Source organism: Schistocerca serialis, chromosome 3 (assembly GCF_023864345.2).
Source record: "Schistocerca serialis cubense isolate TAMUIC-IGC-003099 chromosome 3, iqSchSeri2.2, whole genome shotgun sequence".
NCBI classification, from domain to species: Eukaryota; Metazoa; Arthropoda; class Insecta; order Orthoptera; family Acrididae; genus Schistocerca; species Schistocerca serialis.
In genome coordinates, this window is record NC_064640.1 from 729,873,909 (window position 1) to 729,893,801 (window position 19,893).

The 19,893-nt window shown below is 37.8% G+C and overlaps 1 pseudogene; it reads right to left on the reverse strand.

Annotated features, from left to right (window-relative positions):
• The window catches only part of LOC126471164 (CLIP-associating protein 1-like), a 245,149-nt pseudogene that overhangs the window by 158,825 nt on the left and 66,431 nt on the right, over positions 1 to 19,893 (reverse strand).

The window sequence follows — 19,893 nt, forward strand, 5'->3', positions numbered from 1 at the left end:
TTCGGCATGTGCCTCAAGAAATTAGTAGTGCCCATATCAAAAGACCCATTCTGGCATTTGCATTAAGTGATTTTGGGAAATTTGCCATGGCTGTTTCAATAAAATTATTCCAGTACTCAAATGATTCAGGAACCAAGAACAACCTAAATCTGAATGGTTGGTTGGGGATTTGAATCCTGCTCTTTCCACATGCAAGTTCTATGCCTTAAGGACCGAGTCCTGTGGCTCAGTGTGTTTCAATGTTTGTGCTTTACATTCCCCTATCTACTCTTCCTATTCAATAAACTCCAACATTTCATTAACAATCCAATACCTCTCAATAATTCATTCACATGTTCAGTAATACGGCCGAAAGGCCCAAATACACTAACAAAATTATCACAGCAATAAGGTAGCCATGAACAGCTTCATTCATGAAATGTGTGTGTCACATGATTTCTGATACACAATTTTGTTGAACCACTGATTAACTGAGCAACCAAAAACTATTAATATCACTCTCACAATTCCACGCAGAATCATTAACAATTCTCTTGTTTATCAAAAAAAAAAGACCTCAGAGCTTGAGAGAAACTTGCACTACAGAGAGAAATTTAAAAAGAGCAAAGTTTAAGTACTAACCTCAGATCTTTCAAAACTCCTAAAAATGGTGTCTCCATTAAACGTAAGTGTTTGAAAAATTCCTCATGCTTAGCAGCTCCAGCCATTACAACAGATCGTAGTTTTTTCAACTGAAATACACAAAAGTTTTTACTTATTTTAAGAAATAAATTTTATTAACACTTATAATCCTAATCATCACATTACTAACCGCCTCAACACGTTTTGACCAATCATTATTTGGATCATTAATTATGTCAGTTATTTTGGTCAGCTCTTCTTCCAATTCTCGCGCAGTGAAAATTGTGGCTGGTTGAACTTCCTCAAAAACTTTCACAAAATGCTCCTCATCCACTGCTCCCGCTGATGCTGTAATTGTGTAAAAAAGATTTAGTTAATATCTCTAATCCATCTAAATTTTGAATAGGGCCTGTGCCACAGGTATACCCTCTGATAAATATCACTGCTGATTTCAAACACTGGAAAATCCAGGGTCGAATATTAACAATATAAGGAACAGATAGATTGCTACTCACTATAAACATGACATGTTGAGTAGTTACACACAGGCACGACAAACAGACCCTTACACATTAGCTTTTGGCTAAAGCCTTCTTCAGATAAGGAACACACACACACACACTCGATAACCAGTACGGGCTGGTCTCTGCATGCCATAGATGGTGGCCATGTATGATTGTGTGAATAAATGTGTGTGTGTGTGTGTGTGTGTGTGTGTGTGTGTGTGTGTGTGTGTGTGTGTGTGTGTGTGTTCCTATTCTGATGACGGCTTTGGCCAAAAGCTAATGCGTAAGCTTCCTTTCATTGTGCCTGTCTAACTCAATGCATCATCTTTACGGCCAGTAGCAATCTATCTTTTCCTTATACCACTGCTCATTTTTCTCTTTATCATAATTATTGTGAGCCATATAATTACAAAACTGCATGAATATCTTCTCATTTGCTCTCTCTTCAGTAATGTATATAACTTCCATCATCAAACTACATGACTAAATTGGACTAAAAGCTTAAGTTTAAAGCTATGTGATATGTGAACTCTGTGGAAGTAGCTTTCTTTTATAAGCTGCCAATTTTGTTATATCATGGATCCCTAAGCATGAAGAGTTTATTTGTCTTCAACTATGGCTGAACACTCCAGCCTCAGTATAACATGACAGCATTAACCTGCCATGCATCTCTCTCTGCATGACTAAACATTATTTAGAGATGATACATTTTTGGCATTGTGTGTGTGTGTGTGTGTGTGTGTGTGCTACTCTTGATGTTCACAAAAATCTGTGCTGGATAACTGTCTCTAATCAAAACTGGTCGCACCATCAAAAAATTGAAAATCAACTTGAAGTGTTACATGATGTCATTTTTACCACTGCTGTGGAACACAGTCAACATAAAATACCACAAATAACTGTTGTATTGTCCAATAATGACAGATACAGTATTCCCAAACTCTTGTGTTGTCATTGCTGAAGGTATGACCCAAGCCATGAGGGAGTCACATAAAAAGTATTATAATAAATAAAGAGATACCTGTAAGACATATTACTGAAAAATATGAGCTAAATCACATACCTTTTTTACTGCCTTGAGTTCCTGATGAAGAAAATCGGGACATATTTCTTGAAGCATTTGTTAACATGCAATGCAGAACAAAAACTGTGTTAAGGATGTGAGTAATGGACACAACATACATGCAAAATTGTGAAAGGGATTAATTACTGTGCAGTCATTTTACAAATATTGAAGATTCGTACAAAGCATTCATGAGACAAGCACACAAGCAAGTACACAGACATAGGAAGTGGATAATATATCCTCTATTATTTGGCAGGTCTATCCATAAGTGGCAGTCAAATGAAAATGAGACAGATGGAAAGTAGTAAGTAATTTCTTTATTATTTCGAAAGTAATCACAGTAACATTTAATACTTTTATCCCACTGTCAGACAAGATGGTCAATGCTTTTGTGGAAAAATGCAGTTTCCCACGGGACAATTTTTGTACCCAGGCATTGCACTGTTATGTCTGAAGCAACTTGATAGCCACGAATGTCTTCTTCATGGTTTCAAAAGTATGGAAATTGGTTGGGGAGACGTTGGGACTGTATGGAGGATGTGTACGAACTTCCCAGTGAAATTTCTGCAGTATAGTCAAAACAAACCTGGCAAAACATTGGTGGACATTACCCTGCAACACAGCCATGCCCTCCATCAACATTCTTAGGCATTTGGACTCGATAGCCTGATTCACGTTTTTGCAAAGTGTCCATTTACCACGGTAGGAGGGCATTCACATGTTTCCACTGTTGGTTCTGACACATTCTAACTCAAAATAATGACGTTTCACCACCTCTGACAGTCTGGGACAGGACACAATATTCTTCACTGTGATACTGTTCCAAGTGCTGCAGTGATATAGACATTCTGTTCAACTTCTGCTACTCTGTTAGGCTGTGGGGAACCAGCTGCACACAGATTTTCCAGAACTTCAGATGCTCTGTCATGATGGTGTGAGCAGTACTGTGACTGATGCCCAACACGAGGCAAATATCTAACACCCTCTGGCATTGGTCATTTGTGACGGAACACCCACTGCAGTAATGATATGACACCCAACCTCCTCAAAAGTGTTTATTCAATGCAATCACACGTGCACATGACGTGCTGTGTTTGTCATATACAGCACTCATTCAGGCATGAACTTCCCTTCCTGACAATCCTTCTGCAGTAAAAAACTGCTCCTTGCTGTTCCTCTCTCCCAGAATCCATAGTAAAGTCAAACACACATTCAATTCATTGGCCTCACGTCAACCATGTTTAACAGACAAATGGCACAGAGGTGAGCATCACCCTGTTCTTTCCTGACTGCCAATGGAGGGCACTTCAACGCACACAGCCACCTGCACTACCAACGTGCACACTATGCTCATTTTGATTTGACTTCCCCTTATATATGAAGCAATAATGAGTAATCAGCAATGTGAAACAGATGGATTGTCGGGTAGTCTTCAAGGGTATAATGTCTGTAGACTTAAAGGCAGGAAAGAATGGTTGATTACATTAGAAGTAATAGCCCTTTAAATTGTTACTAGCCATTATGAATGTGTTCAAGATTTTTGCAGGGATCTATGGTTAAGCAAAGGATCTTTGTACTTGTCAGCACCACCCACATTCCAATGCATAAGAGTGATTTCAGTAAAACCATACCATGATACTCAAAAAAATAAATAATTTTTGCCTACATGTCATGTTCTGCATGAATGCAGAAAAAATAATATGAACTGATGATTTATTTAACTAATATTTTATATTTACAAGGGTAAGACTGCTTTTATAACTATAATATGCACAGAAATGCATTATAAACAAATACAGAAGCAGGCCACATTTAAATATGAGTATTAGTCTTCAGAAAGATGACAATGTTTGCAGGCTGTTATTAATAAGCTAATTAATGACCCACTGAAGACTTGAAAAAAAAAACAACGTCAGAGATCAAACTAAATAGCAAACATAAAATAGTTAAAGCAATATTCAGTATCTTGCATTCTGCAGTATAAACTGCCCTCAAGTACTTATTTTATCTGTATTGCCACAAAACAATATTTTTCCTCATCTGTTATTGGAACAGACACATACTCAAAACTAAAGGTATGAACATACCTTTTAAAAGGGCTAACAAACCAACATTTTTCAGTTAAGTTTACCAGAGCATGAGCAGAGTACGCTTTTGGCTGCTGTTAATCAGTGGTAACAGATTACACTGATATTTATTGAACCTGTGCCAGTTTCTAGAATAAACAACACAGTAAAGACAGCAACCAATCAGTAGATAATGATAATTTTACTTTGAAAAACCAGTTTCAAATGCTTCACTTATCTTCAGTAGCTTATACGGTTTATCTCACATTTGTAGTAACTTTGGAAAGCACTGAAATGGTCTGGGGAGACATGCTTCCAAGGCAAAGTACATAAAATTGAAGCACATGTTTAAGGCAAAATCTTGGCTCCACTAAATCTACATCTGTACTCTGCAAGCCACCATATGGTGCAGGGTGCATGGTGAAGCATACCTTGTATCACTGCTAGGCATTTCCCTTTCTGTTCCACTCACAACAGAGCAACAGAAAAACGGCTGTCTACATGCCCCCATATGAGCCCCTATGTGAAATGTATGCTGTCAGCAGTACACTCATTCTGCTGTCAGCCACAAATGCCAGTTACCTGAATTTTGTCAACAGTGTCTCACAAAAAGTGTGTTGTTCTCCCTCCAGTGATCACCATTTGAATTCACAGAGTATTTCTGTAACACTCAGATGCTGAGTGAACCAGCTGATAACACTATCTAGTAGCATGCCTCTAATAACTTTAATGTCTTTCTTTAATCCTACCTGGTAGCAGCTCCCAAACACCTGACTACTATTCCAGAAAGAACTGCATAAGTGTTCTGCATGCTCTCTCTTCCACAGATAAGCTACACTTTCCTAAATTCTCCAAATAAACTAAAGTCAGCCATTCACCTTCTCTACAACTGACCTTACATGATACATCCATTTCAAGCTGCTTTGCAACATTACATCTACATATTTAAACAACATGACTGTGTCAAGCAACACACCATTAATACTGTATTCTAACATTACAGGATATTTTTCTTACTCATCTGCACTCATTTACAGTCTTCCATGTGTCAAGCAAGCTACCATACATTACACTAAACAGAAATTCTGTCTCTCGCTACAGCCACTCAATAATGATCCTTTCCCATATGCTACAATGCCATTAGCAGTCACAGACTGTTGCTCACCCTATCAATTGTAGTGTGTGTGTGTGTGTGTGTGTGTGTGTGTGTGTGTGTGTGTGTGTGCGCGTGTGTCCGTGTCCTTGGAGATCTTGAGGGCGAAAGGTTGAGAGCATTCTCACTGTCCCTGGCAGCATGATGTCAAAATGAACATAAAAATGATGCTGAAACTGATATAAAATATGATGTTGAAACTGACATAAAATATGATGATGAAACTGCTGACACAAAAAGATTTCATGTCATCAACATCTTGTACCCCACAACTTATTCAATTCTAAAAGGAAGTATAACACACATCATCATTATGCACACCTTTGGACAGCGTATTATGGACAGATGAACAGTGAAGCACTGAGACATCTACTAGGCAGACCTCAAAAGCCAACTTTTCAAGAGACATAAATTTTATAAATATGTTGCAATAGTTCATGTACTGTAATGTGTTAATATTAACAGGGGAATGATAAGGACAAAAGTTCAAGACAGGCAGCAGTTTAAGCAAGCTACGAGGGTGGTTTGAAATGTTCTCGGAACAAAATAGAAAAAAAGTACTTTTATCACTGAAACTTTTTTTTTATTTTTGAATGTAGTCTCCTTGTACATTAATGCACTTGGTCCAATGATGTTCCAGAGCCTTAATCCCATAACGAAAATTTGTTTCCTTCAGGCCTGCGAAATAGTTGTCAACTACGGCTATCAATTCTTCACTTGAAGTTAATCTTCATCTACCAAAAAAAAATTTCAGTTTTGGGAAGAGATGGAAGTCTGATGGAGTGATATCAGGTGAATAAGGTAGGTGTGGCAACAATTCATACCTTAGTTCGTGTAATTCTGCCATGGCGACAACACATGTACAGGCGCGCTTTGTCTTGATGGAAGATAACTCTCTTCCTTACTAAACCAGGTCTTTTTTTGCATATACTTTGTTGCAATTTGTGCAGTAGGTTAACATAATATTCTCCAGTAATTGTTTGCCCAGTAAGGAGATAATCTACAAACAGAATCCCCTTAGCATCCCAGGACACTGACACCATGTTCTTTCCTGCTGAAGGAATTGTCTTTGCTTTCTTTGGTAGCGGAGGAACGGCAGGTTTCCACTGCTTTGACTGTTGGTTTGTGTCTGGGGTATAGTAGTGCACCCAAGCTTCATCTGTGATCACAAACTGGCACAAAAATTTATGTTTGTTTATCCTAAAATGGGCCAAACATTGTTCCGATATGTCCATTCTCATGATTTTTTGATCCAGCGTCAAGAGTCATGGCACCAATCTTCCAGATAATTTTTTTTCATTTCTAATTCTTCAGTTAAAATGTGATATACCCCTTCAGATGACATCTGGAAAGCATGAACAATATCATGCACTTTCAATCGACAATCCTCCATGACCATTTTATGCACTTTTGCAATAACTTGTGGAGTAGTGACACATCTCGCTGACCACTGCACAGATCATCATCTAAGCTCTCCCGACCAAATTTAAATTCATTTGTTCACATGGTAACAGTTGAATATGAAGGAGCCGAGTCCCCCTGTGTATTCTGGAAATCAGCATGAATGTCCTTTGCTTTCATGCCTTTCTTTACGAAGTACTTAATCACTGCTCGAATCTCGATTTTTTCCATCTTCGCAAATCACTACGCGGGAACAACAACAGAGGCACGTCACCACCACAGCGCTCTTCCAAGAGCACTGACGTGGCACATGTTTACAGGCAACAGACCAATGAATATCATGTGAACAACTCGTCGTGCTAACGCTGACCTCTCGTGGTGATTCTGAGAACTTTTCAAACCACCCTTGTGTATTATAGCAACAAGTGACAATATTATAGCAACAAGTGACAAGGGCACTTCACCAAGCAAAGATATACCTGATTGGGTTAAGCTTACAATATTAATGTGTGATGTCAGTATAAAGCTAGTATCTTAGTGACTGCTGGGTAAGAAGAATTTTTTTTTTTTATGTATAGCTGCATGCAGTTAAAAATAGTAAGAACTGTGGCTGTTGCACATGGAAGCTGATGGAACTGGCCAGCACCTGGAAATGGTTGGAAACTACATTGGTCACAGTCTAAAGACTTTTGGCTGCTGCCCTGAACTGCAGTAGCATTGAAGCATCAGCAGAGAAAGATGTGTTGCCTTTGGCGTCTCTAGCAACACCTGGGATCTTTGATGTTGTAATGCCTTCCAATACACCTGACCTGATTGGTTCACACTCACCTAAGTGTGAATGGCAAATAGTGGCAAGGCTGCGTATTCCTGGACAGAAGGCAAAAGTGGGTAGTAACAATACGGTTGTCTCCTTATGCCTTTAAAAACAGATGTGAAGCCTCGCTCACTAGTGAGAGAACACTTGGGACTGGGTCTGCTCTCTCTGAAGATTCTAGACAGGTACAGAGGATGAATTTGCCAGGTATTGGGGACTCAAACATTAAGCATTACCCTAAGGATACAGTTATAGGAGTTTGAACCCACTAATGTCATTAAATGGGCAGACACAAGCACTTCAATTGAATTTCACATATTGTAAAACCAAGCAAAAAAATAAAATGCGAAAATACTCACCACCCTTGCATAATGAAATTGCACAGAAACTGTAATAATTTAAATCCATAGTTTACATTCTTTCATGCAGTCTGAATTTCATAAACTTAATGAGAATTAATATAATTACATAATACTGTACTGTGTTATGCAGCTGTAAGCAGCTTAAATTCCTGACCTGCCAGGAAAACCTACAATAAGTTCTTCCTGGAGCAGTCAACACACGTCAAAACATGCAACATAACATTCTTATTGTTTAAGTATCAAATTTATGCTGCATAATTTTTAAGCTACTTTTTTTTTAAAGCCAAACTCATGTATTTCTTTTTTATCCAATAACTTGTCCCACTTCTGTAGCATTAATTTATTTTGACTGCTGTTTTCTGTGATACTCATGCAGCAAACATTTTCCCTTCCCTCACTAACCTGGCTTGTGTATTTTTTGCAGTATAAAGTCTTAAGTCATAAACCTAACATCAGTATGAGCCATGTAACAACTACTTGGCGGACAATGATGTCTACTGGACTTTTGCATACACTACGGTCTTACGTAATAATCATGCTCATGCATGTTTTCTAACGATATTCGCACACCTTCCATTTGGTCATTGCCTCAGTCATTTTCTTACTACTTGTAAATCTTCAAATAGTTTTCTCGCTAAATATGTTTGCCTGGATACATGTCCCATCCAATCCCATTCCAATTTCATTACTGTCATTATCACATCTTTCACTTCCCTCTGGCCTCTGATAAATTTTGTTTCTCTCTCTCTTCCAGTAGTCCCCGAAAAGCATATCTCCATTATTTGTCAAGCAACCCTCAATTTTTGAATTTTTTTCATTTAAAGTGCTTTTCTCTCTACTGAAGTCGCAACTGGTAATATTATATTATGAACTTTCAATATTGAATAAACCAGAAACTTTATTTTGAAAACTGTTTATTTACCAAAAGCACTCACGGCCTGTTCTACTCTTCTGCTTTATTTCTACTGCTGTCCGTTCAGTCACCATCTTTAAGTGCTCTAATTACAACTATTCATCAACTGGTTCTGTGACTCCACTGTTTGTGTGCACATTTTTCTTCTTGATTTGATGACTATACTTCATTGTAGTCTTATAAAAACAGACCAATTAGACTGACTTTCGGACTTGTTCTATTCACTGATGAATCTTATATGCATTAGAGGCAAACAGCATAAAGTCATCAGTGGAAAAAAAATGAGGAGGAGGAGGAGGAAGAGGAGGAGGTGGTGGTGGTGGTGGTGGTGGTGGTGGTGGTGGTTCATGGACCTTCCATTCACATGCAGTCCCTAACCTCAACTATATATATAACTAAAATAGTTAATATAGATAGTAGTTATTATCATAGAGGAAGGTGGAAGCAACTGCTGACAAATGAAAGTTGAGACAACAATGTGTAAATTACAGGATAAGGGACATGATGCTGAATCTGGCAGGATTTAAGTATCTACCGCAACGCAGAACAAATTAAATGCACCCAACAAATATTTAACTGGTGATACAGACCAGCACCACCAAGAGTTAGGCCTTTTACCCTATTTTGTCTCAGAATTGTTCATGCCACCATCTTTGGGGACATTTAACGTTCCTCTTGCCAGTTGGGTTATACTGCATTGCAGCTTCAGTTAGCCTATCATTAAACATATGTTGGACATGGTCATTCCGTCTTCTTTCTTTCTTTTTTTCCCATGTGTTCAATATTTAGTTCTTGTCTAATATCGGTATTTATTTTATGGTCCAACAATGAATATACCACTACAAAGTGAAGGACCTTCCTGTCTGATGATTCGTTTCAATGTAATTGATCATATGTTAGGATCCAACATTCACTACCATACAGCAGCAAAGGCAACACTATTACTTTGTATGGTTTAATTAGTGTTTCTTTCCGTATGTTATGTTGTAATGTAGATTGTATAGTTCCAAAGAATTGTCTGAATCTGGCCAATTTTAGCTCTGCATCATCTGGATACAACAACATGGTACAGATAAACATCAAGTGGTAATAAGTACAGCAATCAGTCGCAAATGATGTTTATTGCAAATCCAGATTTTGATCACTGTGTGGCCATCTTCCGTGTTTAAACACATACAAAAAAACCATTACAATAAGGTGACAAGCATCCTTTAGTATATGTTCAGTTGTATAAGTTTTACTTGTGAGTTAATAATAAAATACATAACAGCAGATACCACTTAAAACATTACAACCATTTATACATAAACACAGTCCCAACTGGACTATCAATGTCAGAGACTGAGTTCACACTGAGGCTGCTGGCTTCCATGTATGTCATATCAGTTTACAGTGTCCTCTACATACATGATGGATTGCCAAAATATATTAACTAAAAAAAGTCTCTAATGTTTTAAAGTTACACATACATGATAGTGACTGTGTGAGGTGACAAGTGGCATCAGTTACTGCTGTATATTTTTAGTTACATACAGTTTAAAAATACAGTAAGTCCTATCCAAAAGATCTATATTAATAAATTTATTTAAACAGTGTTAAATCCAAAGTGTTAATAACTTACCCATATAATTACATTAACAACATAGTGAACAAATGGCAAAAAGAAAATAGTTTCAATTTAGTGGACAACAGTAATAATAAGTGTATTTGTTTACCATACTAAGATAAAATTAGCGACAGGATAATCGTGTTTTTAGAAAAAGAAAAGTAAATGTGGAATTTTGTACCACAAGTAAACTGGGTAGTATTTTAAAAACAGTATGGAAAAAAGAACTGTTTTCCATAGATCAGACACCTACAGAAGTGGATGTCCCAACTGCGATGTTTGCTATGTGGGACAAAATGATAAGCAGCTTGAAGCCAGCTTTGGCAAACATGTCACATTTTTTTCAAAAGAGGTGGCAGAAAAATCTAATCTCTCCACAAGTTTGAAATTTTTAATATCAGGCACTATCTTGTGGGACACTGCTTAACCCTTTAACTGCTCTAGATGTGTTAACGCGCACACCTTTGTACCTGTCCCTGTGTGCTCTGAACGTGTTTACATGCGCCACCAGTCCTTCTACCTGGCACATGTCCAGAGCACACAGGGACAGGTACAAAGGCGTGCACGTTAAAAGGACCAGTGCAGTTAAATGGTTAATTAGCAGGGGGCCACAAAACGTTTCCATTTTTGGAAATTATTTAAAAATCGTGGGATTCAGATACTATGAGAGACTTCCAATACACACATTGATCTGGCAGTAACAAACTATTTATGATTAAACTAATCCTAGATTGCACATGAGTACATAGTTTTGGTGGCAAATATATTACCCACAATTATACATGGTGTATCTGGAAGTTTATTAGTTTTAACACCAAACTGCATAAATTATAATGTATTTTTATGTGAAAACTGTGTGAAAGGACATTATAAAACAGAAAAATGTTGGGTCCGTTTGAAATGAAGCTGCTAGTCCAATAGCTTATAACACCATTTTTGTCTAATCTAATTCCTGTAGCTGCACTTAAAATCTGACAAATAAATTTATTAGTGTGTGTCTTCTGGATAAGATTTGCTGTAATTTTAAACTATAAGTAATTGTAAAAATGTACAATGATAACTGATGCCACTGGTTAGTACACACTGTCACCACCATATATGTATAACTGCAAAACATTACACACTGTCAGTACACACACAAAAAAAAAAAAAAAAAAAAACACCCAAAGTTGCAAATTTCACATTTTTTATTCACTCAATGACTAGTTTAAGGCCGGGATCCATTTTCGAATCATCATAACATAGTCAAAAATGGTGTTTCCATAAATGCAAAAACTATGTAAAAAATGTGCAAACACACTGCTCATTTGCATATTTTTGACATAGTTTTTGCATTTTCAGAAGTACCATTTTTGACTATGTTATGATGATTTGAAAGAGAGTTCTGGCCAGAAACTAGTTATCGAGTTATTAAAAAAATTGAGATTTGCAACTTTGGCTGGTTTTTTGTTGCACCAATTAACAGAAGTTGCTGCCCTACAATTATTACAGCATGCTGAAAGTTCGTAAATTGGACACTATTGTTAGTTACAACTGCCAGTTTGTTTTATGTATGTGCATGAGTTTTTAAAAAAAAAACAAGAAATAAAATAACAAAACATGTGATTGGAAATAAAGTACATATAGTTTAGCAATGCCATGTAGTGGGCGCTGTAAACTGGTACGAAATAAGAAGCAGCCAATGGCCTCAGTGTGAATTCAACCTTTGACATGGATGGACCAGTTGGGACTAACGTAATATTTTAACTTACATCTGCTAATACAAACTTTATTACTGACTCACTTATATAACTGTACACATAATAAGGTATACACATTACCTTATTTTAACTTGTTCCTTATATGTTCTTTAGCATTGAAGATGGCCACACACTGACTAAAATCTGAATTTGCAACAAACATTATTTGCAACTGATTGCTGTACTTTTTACCAGCACTGCAGTCAGCAATCCATAAAACAGCACTAAGTACCCGTGTCCTCTGGCTACCCACAACAGCATAATGGAAACATAGATCATGCATGTATTTGTTTGTACTTATTTAAAATGGTTCAGTTAGCTGAAAAACCTGTCAGGTGGGAAATATATGCCATGATTCCTTTCCTGCCTTTGAAAGACAGGTAAGTTGTCAAAATGAATTAGTTTATTAATAATGTTTATGGAGGAAACTTACAGAGTGATTGGCTTGTAAGAAAAGAGGATAAATCATCCAAAGATGGCCATACTAATGGTCGGTCATGTTGAGGTGAAAAGTGGGTAACTATCTGTTGCTGCTGAAGACTTGGTACAGAATGTTGACGCATAAGTTCTAGAAAACAGAAAATTAATATTTTCATCCTTTTCTAATGAGCTTCCTCAAGTTTCAAAAAGAGATATTTACGAAATTCTTACAAAACACTTAAACTACTAGTTGTGTTCCTGCATAGATCCCGAAAATGCTGAGTGAGGTGTATAAATCCATTTGAGCAGCCTGTGCTTTAAATTTCCCTGTGCAAACTGTAACAATGATGGTGAATGTTTAGGATGAGTTGTCACTGAAGCGTTTGTGTGGTCTGCGGTTCTCACCCCTATTTCATAATAGGAGTAATCTGCTTCTATCAACAGCAGAATTCAAAAACATCAAATAATGTTAAGAGTGTCTTTGAGTGTGTTTTTCTCACTCAGTAACAACCAGAAATACTTACAGCGACAATAATATTTCAACATGCACTTAATTTTAATTGACTGGTGAGTTTGGCCATGAGCTAAAGATGTCTGCCACTTACACCAAGAGCAGAATGGTATGTTGCGTGGCCACTGCAGGATTAGTAGAAGGGAGGGGGGAATATTTCATTGTTTGGCTCCAAGTGCTGACAACTCACAAGTGTGCACAACGAGCACTGATCAGCAGCTATCGTATAAATTCCAAACTGAAGGAACACAGATTCATGAACATGGATTATATACACAGTCATCTTCAAATGTAATACATGATTGTAGCAAGTAATATGAAATCAAATTAAGGATGATGCAATACAATGTAATGGGTAAAAGAAACATGACATTCCAAACGTTCAGTAAACATTTGCGATCGTGTCTCATATTGCAATTACTGTTATTAATTAAGGTAACATACTAATTTATGTAGGTTAGCAACTAACAGTAAGATTGGTAGGGGAAAGTTTGGTAAAGTGGCCAGAACAGGAAAAGTGGCCATTGGATATTTACGCTCTGAACAGCACTGCTGCCTGACGAGAACTGGTCACATTAGTTCAAAAATACACTGCCATTGTTGTCAGTGAGATTGGCAGAGGAAGTGTGATCCATTATTTCTCAGTAATTCATTTTATCATTCTTACTAATAATAATTTTTAACACTATCAATGTTTAAACAACACCTTTTTGCCTGCAAACATAGTTCCTTGTTATTTATTTCAGTTTGATAAGTTTTCTACCCCAATAGGAGTTGGTTACTCCCAACAAAACACACATAATACAAACGATAAAACCTGAATCCTTTTATATACGAAGCTCTCAGCCAACATGTCTGTTCTGTTGTATTTGGCCTAACACAAAGTGCGACTGAAGACAGTCTGCTGCACCCAACTGGTTTTCTTTCGTACACTAGGGCATGAAGATGCCTACAATATGCACCAAAAAATCAGAAAAACACCTCGGACTCTGTTGCAATGGCACTGTCCACGATACCCGTTTAGGTATGGAAAACTGGCCACGTGTAATACATGTAGTTCCAACATATTATTTTCTTTTTCACTTGAAAATATTTGGTGCGATACCTTATAATACATAGAGTCAAAATGGGTAGATGGTTAGCTATTAATAACTATGGTTTGGTGAAAATTGAAATTGTCTTTACGTGGCCATTTTACCCCCCTCCCCCATGCAGCCCAAGGCGTAGTCCTACGATGTCAATAATGGCTCTTAAGCAAAGCCATTTGACGCCTACTGATAGAGAGGATCTGATACTTTACCTGATAAGACATTTACAGGATAGGCAATTCTGCAAAAATACATCAACCAATGTTTCACATGTAGTGTTACTTCTGACACTATAAATGCTGAGTAACATCAAGACAAATGGCAACTACGGGAGCACTGTAGACTAAATCCACTCCACAGCTGGTTTGGCCAATGAGTGTGAGGGTACAATGTCAGTACTTGAGTCAAATGTATATTGTAATGCGAGGCCAAGAAACACACTCTAAAACAAAAACTACGCAGCATGAAGCAATTATCCAAATGGGACAGAAATCGTTAGGTGTGATGCACATGTACAGACACAAACAATTACAATTTCAGAAAAATTGGGAGAGTTAATCAAGATAAAGAGCTACACAAACTGAGCAAGTTGATAGCTTGTTGGTCCACTTCTGGCCCTTATGCAAGCTGTTATTCAGCTTGGCACTGATTGATAGAGTTGTTGGATGTCGTTCTGAGGAATATTGTGCCTAATTCTCTCCAATTGGCACATTAGATTGTCAAAACTACAAGATGGTTGAAGAGCCCTGTCCATAATGCTCCCAATGTTCTGAACTGAGAAGAGATCCAGTGACCTTGCTAGCCAAGGTAGGGTTAGGTAAGCATGAAGACAAGCAGTATAGAAACTCTCTTCAAGTGTGAGTGGGCATTATCTTGCTAAAATGTAAACCTGTCTTACCATGAAAGGCAAATAAACAGGGCATAGAATATAGTCAACGTACCACTGTGCTGTATGGGTGCCATGGATGACAACCGAAGGGGACCTGCTATGAAGAGAAATTGTAGTCCAGGCCATCACTCCTGGTTGTCAGATTGCATAGTGGGTGACAGGTTAGTTTCCTACCACTTTCAGGGGTGTCTCCAAGACATGTCTTTGATGATCATTGGGGCTAATTCGAGGTAAGACTCATCACTGAAGACAATTCTACTACAGTCACTGAAATTCCAGGTTGAAGATGTGTCTGGAGATGTCCCAGACAGCAGTGGGATACCTATCCGACTGCACATGGCCTGTCAACCACATTTTGTTGTCCTTCATACAAGCCATTCTGGGGTTACATTTCGGGGAGATAATGCCTGCCTGCAAACAGTGAGAGTTTCTATGGCTCATCTTCATGTTTAACACACCCTTCCTTGGTCAGCAAGCCCGCCGGATCTCTCCCAACTGAGAATCCTTGGAGCATTGTAGGCAGGAACCTCCAACCAGCTCAAGACTTTAGCAATCTAACGTGTCAATTGCAATGTATACGGTCCAGTCACATTAATGTGAGCACCGACTGAGTTCTACATCACAATGCCATAAACACTAACACACAACTGGAGACAGCACTGGAAGTGGACGGTACATAAAGTGTGTCTGGGGATGCAAAAAACAGCGCACTTTTTCTTGTAATGTGAAAACTGAGTGCTTTATTTGATGTGCAAAAGGGCATGATCATTGGCTTTCATGCTAGGGATGGAAGCAGTTCCGAAATGGCACTGGATGAACCAAAGGAGTCATTATTGGTTATAAGGGTACATGCTTACTGTGGGTCATTTGCTTGCGATCCGTGATGGAACTAGAAATTCTGTATTATACTTTTGCTGGCCTAGTATATCTCAATAAAACTCAATAGTAAGTACACAAAATCCTTCCCCCTTAAACTGGTGCACAGTGGCAGAACTGGTACAAGTAGCAAAGGATTATGAGTACCCTTAATATTGCCTCAAGGTGACAGCAGGGGAAGTCCGGTACTCAGGAACAATGGATATTGGGGCCAAACGTTTGGTGGCAATGGGTGGCAAGAGCTGATGCAACAACTGTTGGGGGAAATGATTGACCTCCACTGGTTCATCACTTATCACTGCTGGTTGTGACCTCAACTAGGTGGATCTACAGCACAGGCACTGAGATAGTACATATGACAAGCTAATGGATTAGTTGAGATACCTTGGCCAGGTTGGTATTGCATGTAACTAGAATGTGGTAGTATAGACTTACGCCAGCTGTAGTGCTGGTCTACTGTAGCTACTTGTTTGGGCCTGACATGGTCGTATCAGGGGTATGTAATCCCTTACTTGTCATAGCTCCAACTGATTTTAGTGTCGCACAAGTCGCTCCTGTCAGGCCACCACCTTGAACATAGGAAACCCTTATAGCCAATAATGACTCCTTTGGTCCATCCAGTGCATAGCCAAATGTGCAAACCAAGTGCAGTGAGGTAGTACAGTCATATAAGTATGGATATTAGCTCTATGTTTGCTGACTAAGGTGTCTGACAGCTGTGCCAGGGTAAAATCGCAGCTGTGCGGTGAGGTGTAATGATGAGAAGCAGGTATGCGTGTCATAGCTTCCTTGGAGGCTACTGTCGTTGTCATCAATTTATTAGTGTGGGCTGTAAATATTCAGACCAGTCACTCCACCCTAGAGATAGACACTGATTGAAAAGTGATGATCTGAGGTGTATTGCTGTTACTTTAACAAAAGGGCATAATTTACCAGATGAACTGCAGGTCATTATCTGATACTACGCTGTGCGTCATCCTCTCAACAGTGAACACGGTTGGCAATGCCCCAATTGTAACTACGGCTTCCTTTGATTACATTCCAGGCAATATATGGAAAATTAAAGAGCATGTCCCCAACAAATAATCACCAAACCAATTTGTACCTGCTCTCATGAATGATTTGGAGTAGAACTGGTGGGAGGAAATTGCCTTGCTGGTGCTGACCAGTTTTTTGTGCATAGTTTGCAGGGCCAGACTGCATGTTCAATATCAACATCAATGTCTGGTCAACATCAATCATGCTTTTCCAATGACTTCATTCTATATATCCCATGGTGCACCTCATCTAGTATTAGGAGTTTGGTTTGAACCACAACCCAGAATTAGGGTTGTTTGTAATCCAGTGAGGGAAACAAAGTAGTCTGTTGTACAAGATTCATAACTTTACAAAGGTGCTTCACCCAACTACGGTACACATCATTAGCTACTTTTCTTAGAAGTAGGTCCTGATCTGTCAAATTTGGCACTTGCTGGGCTATTGCCAGAAATTTTTCTAGTGGGTCTCAGATGTTTTCGTTAAACTGAAAACAAAGTCATAATCAGGACTAGTGGAAAATGTGATAAGTTGTCAGTATTGGCATATAGAAAAGTACGCCTGTAGTGGGCCACACAGTAGTGACTGCTTAAACCAAGGCCATCAATTAAGTTATTGTGCTGGTATGTCTGCATCTGGGCCTTACAGCAAAATTAATGTAATAAGGAGTAATTTGGTCCAGTAAAAAAAAAGCATTAAGTTTTTTTTGCAGGAGAGCAGTCTTCAAACACTTCTGTAATTTTGAAAAAGCTGCCAGGCGATTAGTATACTACATAAATTGAAGCCAATAGGAAGAGTACAAAATGTGTGTGGCCCATGGAATGAATTTGCCGTAGTTGTTTATTTTAGCCAATACCAACTGGAGTTCTTCAAAATTTGAAGGAGTAGAGAGATCATTTACTTAATCAACAAGGGCTGATATAGGTCAGAGACCGTCTCTGCTTAGTATGTAGCCATAATGGACACGTTAGAAAAAAGTTACACTCTCTCTTTTTGCATCTGAATTTAATCTCTGTAAGTTCACAAAATAGTTGTAAATTTTTGAGATGTTGCTTGCAAATAGCCCCTGTGTGGATGATGTAGTCAACATAATTCGCGGCTTGTGGCACCAACATATCATATCATAGCTGCTGCAAGTATCTCCAGAATATCACGATAGCATTTGCAGACGCAAATGGAAACCTATTTAAGTGTATATTCAACATGGTCAAATCAATCCGAACACTTAATGATTCCACATAACTGTTTTTAGTAGATGTTTTGCAGGAAAAAGGTTACTTAGAGAGCTCAAACCAAGAACTGCTGATAAATCAACAAATGAAACAGCTTGTTCCTTCATGGAAATTCCAAATTCAATTGTACAGTTAGGTACAAACTGTGACTTGGTCAACTTTGAATTTCGTCTAGCTGTAGAGAAAATATTAAATGAAGTGCCTTGTGAACATTAAAATATCACATATCAACATGTGAGATTTAACGTGACAGAATGAAAAGTTCCTAGGAGAGGATTTTGTGATGTCATTTTGGCCTGTACAGGAAAATGTGTGCTACGGCACTGGTAGGTGTGTGGAATCAGTGCATATAAGAAGGTGATCCTTTGTGTACTTGCATACAAATTGCACAGAAGAAGATTCCAGCAGGAACACATTCAGACACTTCTTCATTCCATGCCACAACATGCAGTGCATGCAGTTTCTGCAGCAAACTAGAATCTAAAACTCGAGAGATCATGAACAGTTACTTAATCCCAATCATTTTTCTATTTTCATAGCCATAATTTTTGGTAAACTAATTCCAGTATAATCATCCTTCACAGTGTTGGAATTTTCAGAAACATTATTATATATGTTAATTACACTAAGTTTGATTTGTCTTTGAAGGTGGTTCAGTACTGTTCTGTCTAAAATTCATTTGTACTCTACAATGTTTGCAACATTTCACTAAAATGAAGACTGACACAACATTCCAATGCTGAAATGGTTCACAGCTACAAAAAATGGCTGGGCCCATTCCTTTCCAGCTCAATCAAAATACATAATTCAGAAAACATCAATTAGTAATAGTAAATAAGTATATATACTTTCTCTGATAAAGTTGTCAACAGATGTAATAAGCCACAAAGTTTTAAGTCCACAACACTAAAAGTTCTAATTCAGCTATAAGAATGTTTTTCATAGATATTTCAGACCATAATTTAAAGTATGCCTATTCGTTGACTACAAATACAGATAACTCTGACCATTGACTTTTTAAATATTTATTTATTTCCTCAAACTACTTTTTGAGACTAATGAGGAATGCACAAGTTGTGTATCTATTTTCGTAGCATGATGCTGGATACTGGCTTGCGGCAGTATGGGCAGTGATGTACTTAATATCGACCTGGAAGTTTCCATTTTAATTACATACTGACCACACAATTAACTTTATACTGCAAACAGCAGCTGTCATATAAATCTACCAGTATCGGTTGTACAACTACTATACGGAAATGAACATATATATTAAAAGACACTGGTCACAGTTACCTGTATTTATTTTAAAATAACACAGTCATTTTTTCTAAAATGTCCATAAATGACAAATGTAATCTTAATATGCCTCATAAATGTTTCTACACTTGCAATTGGGTAAAATCACTGTCGTTTTAATATGAAATAACTTGTATGATTTCAAAATAATGGAAATGATGCACACTACTTTACATTTAATATCTTGTACAGTTATTCACATTTGTTACACCTTGCATACATCCACAGACAGTAAACAGTACACAGTACACAACAGTGATGAGAAATTTGAATAACATTAATTCTACACTAATCAA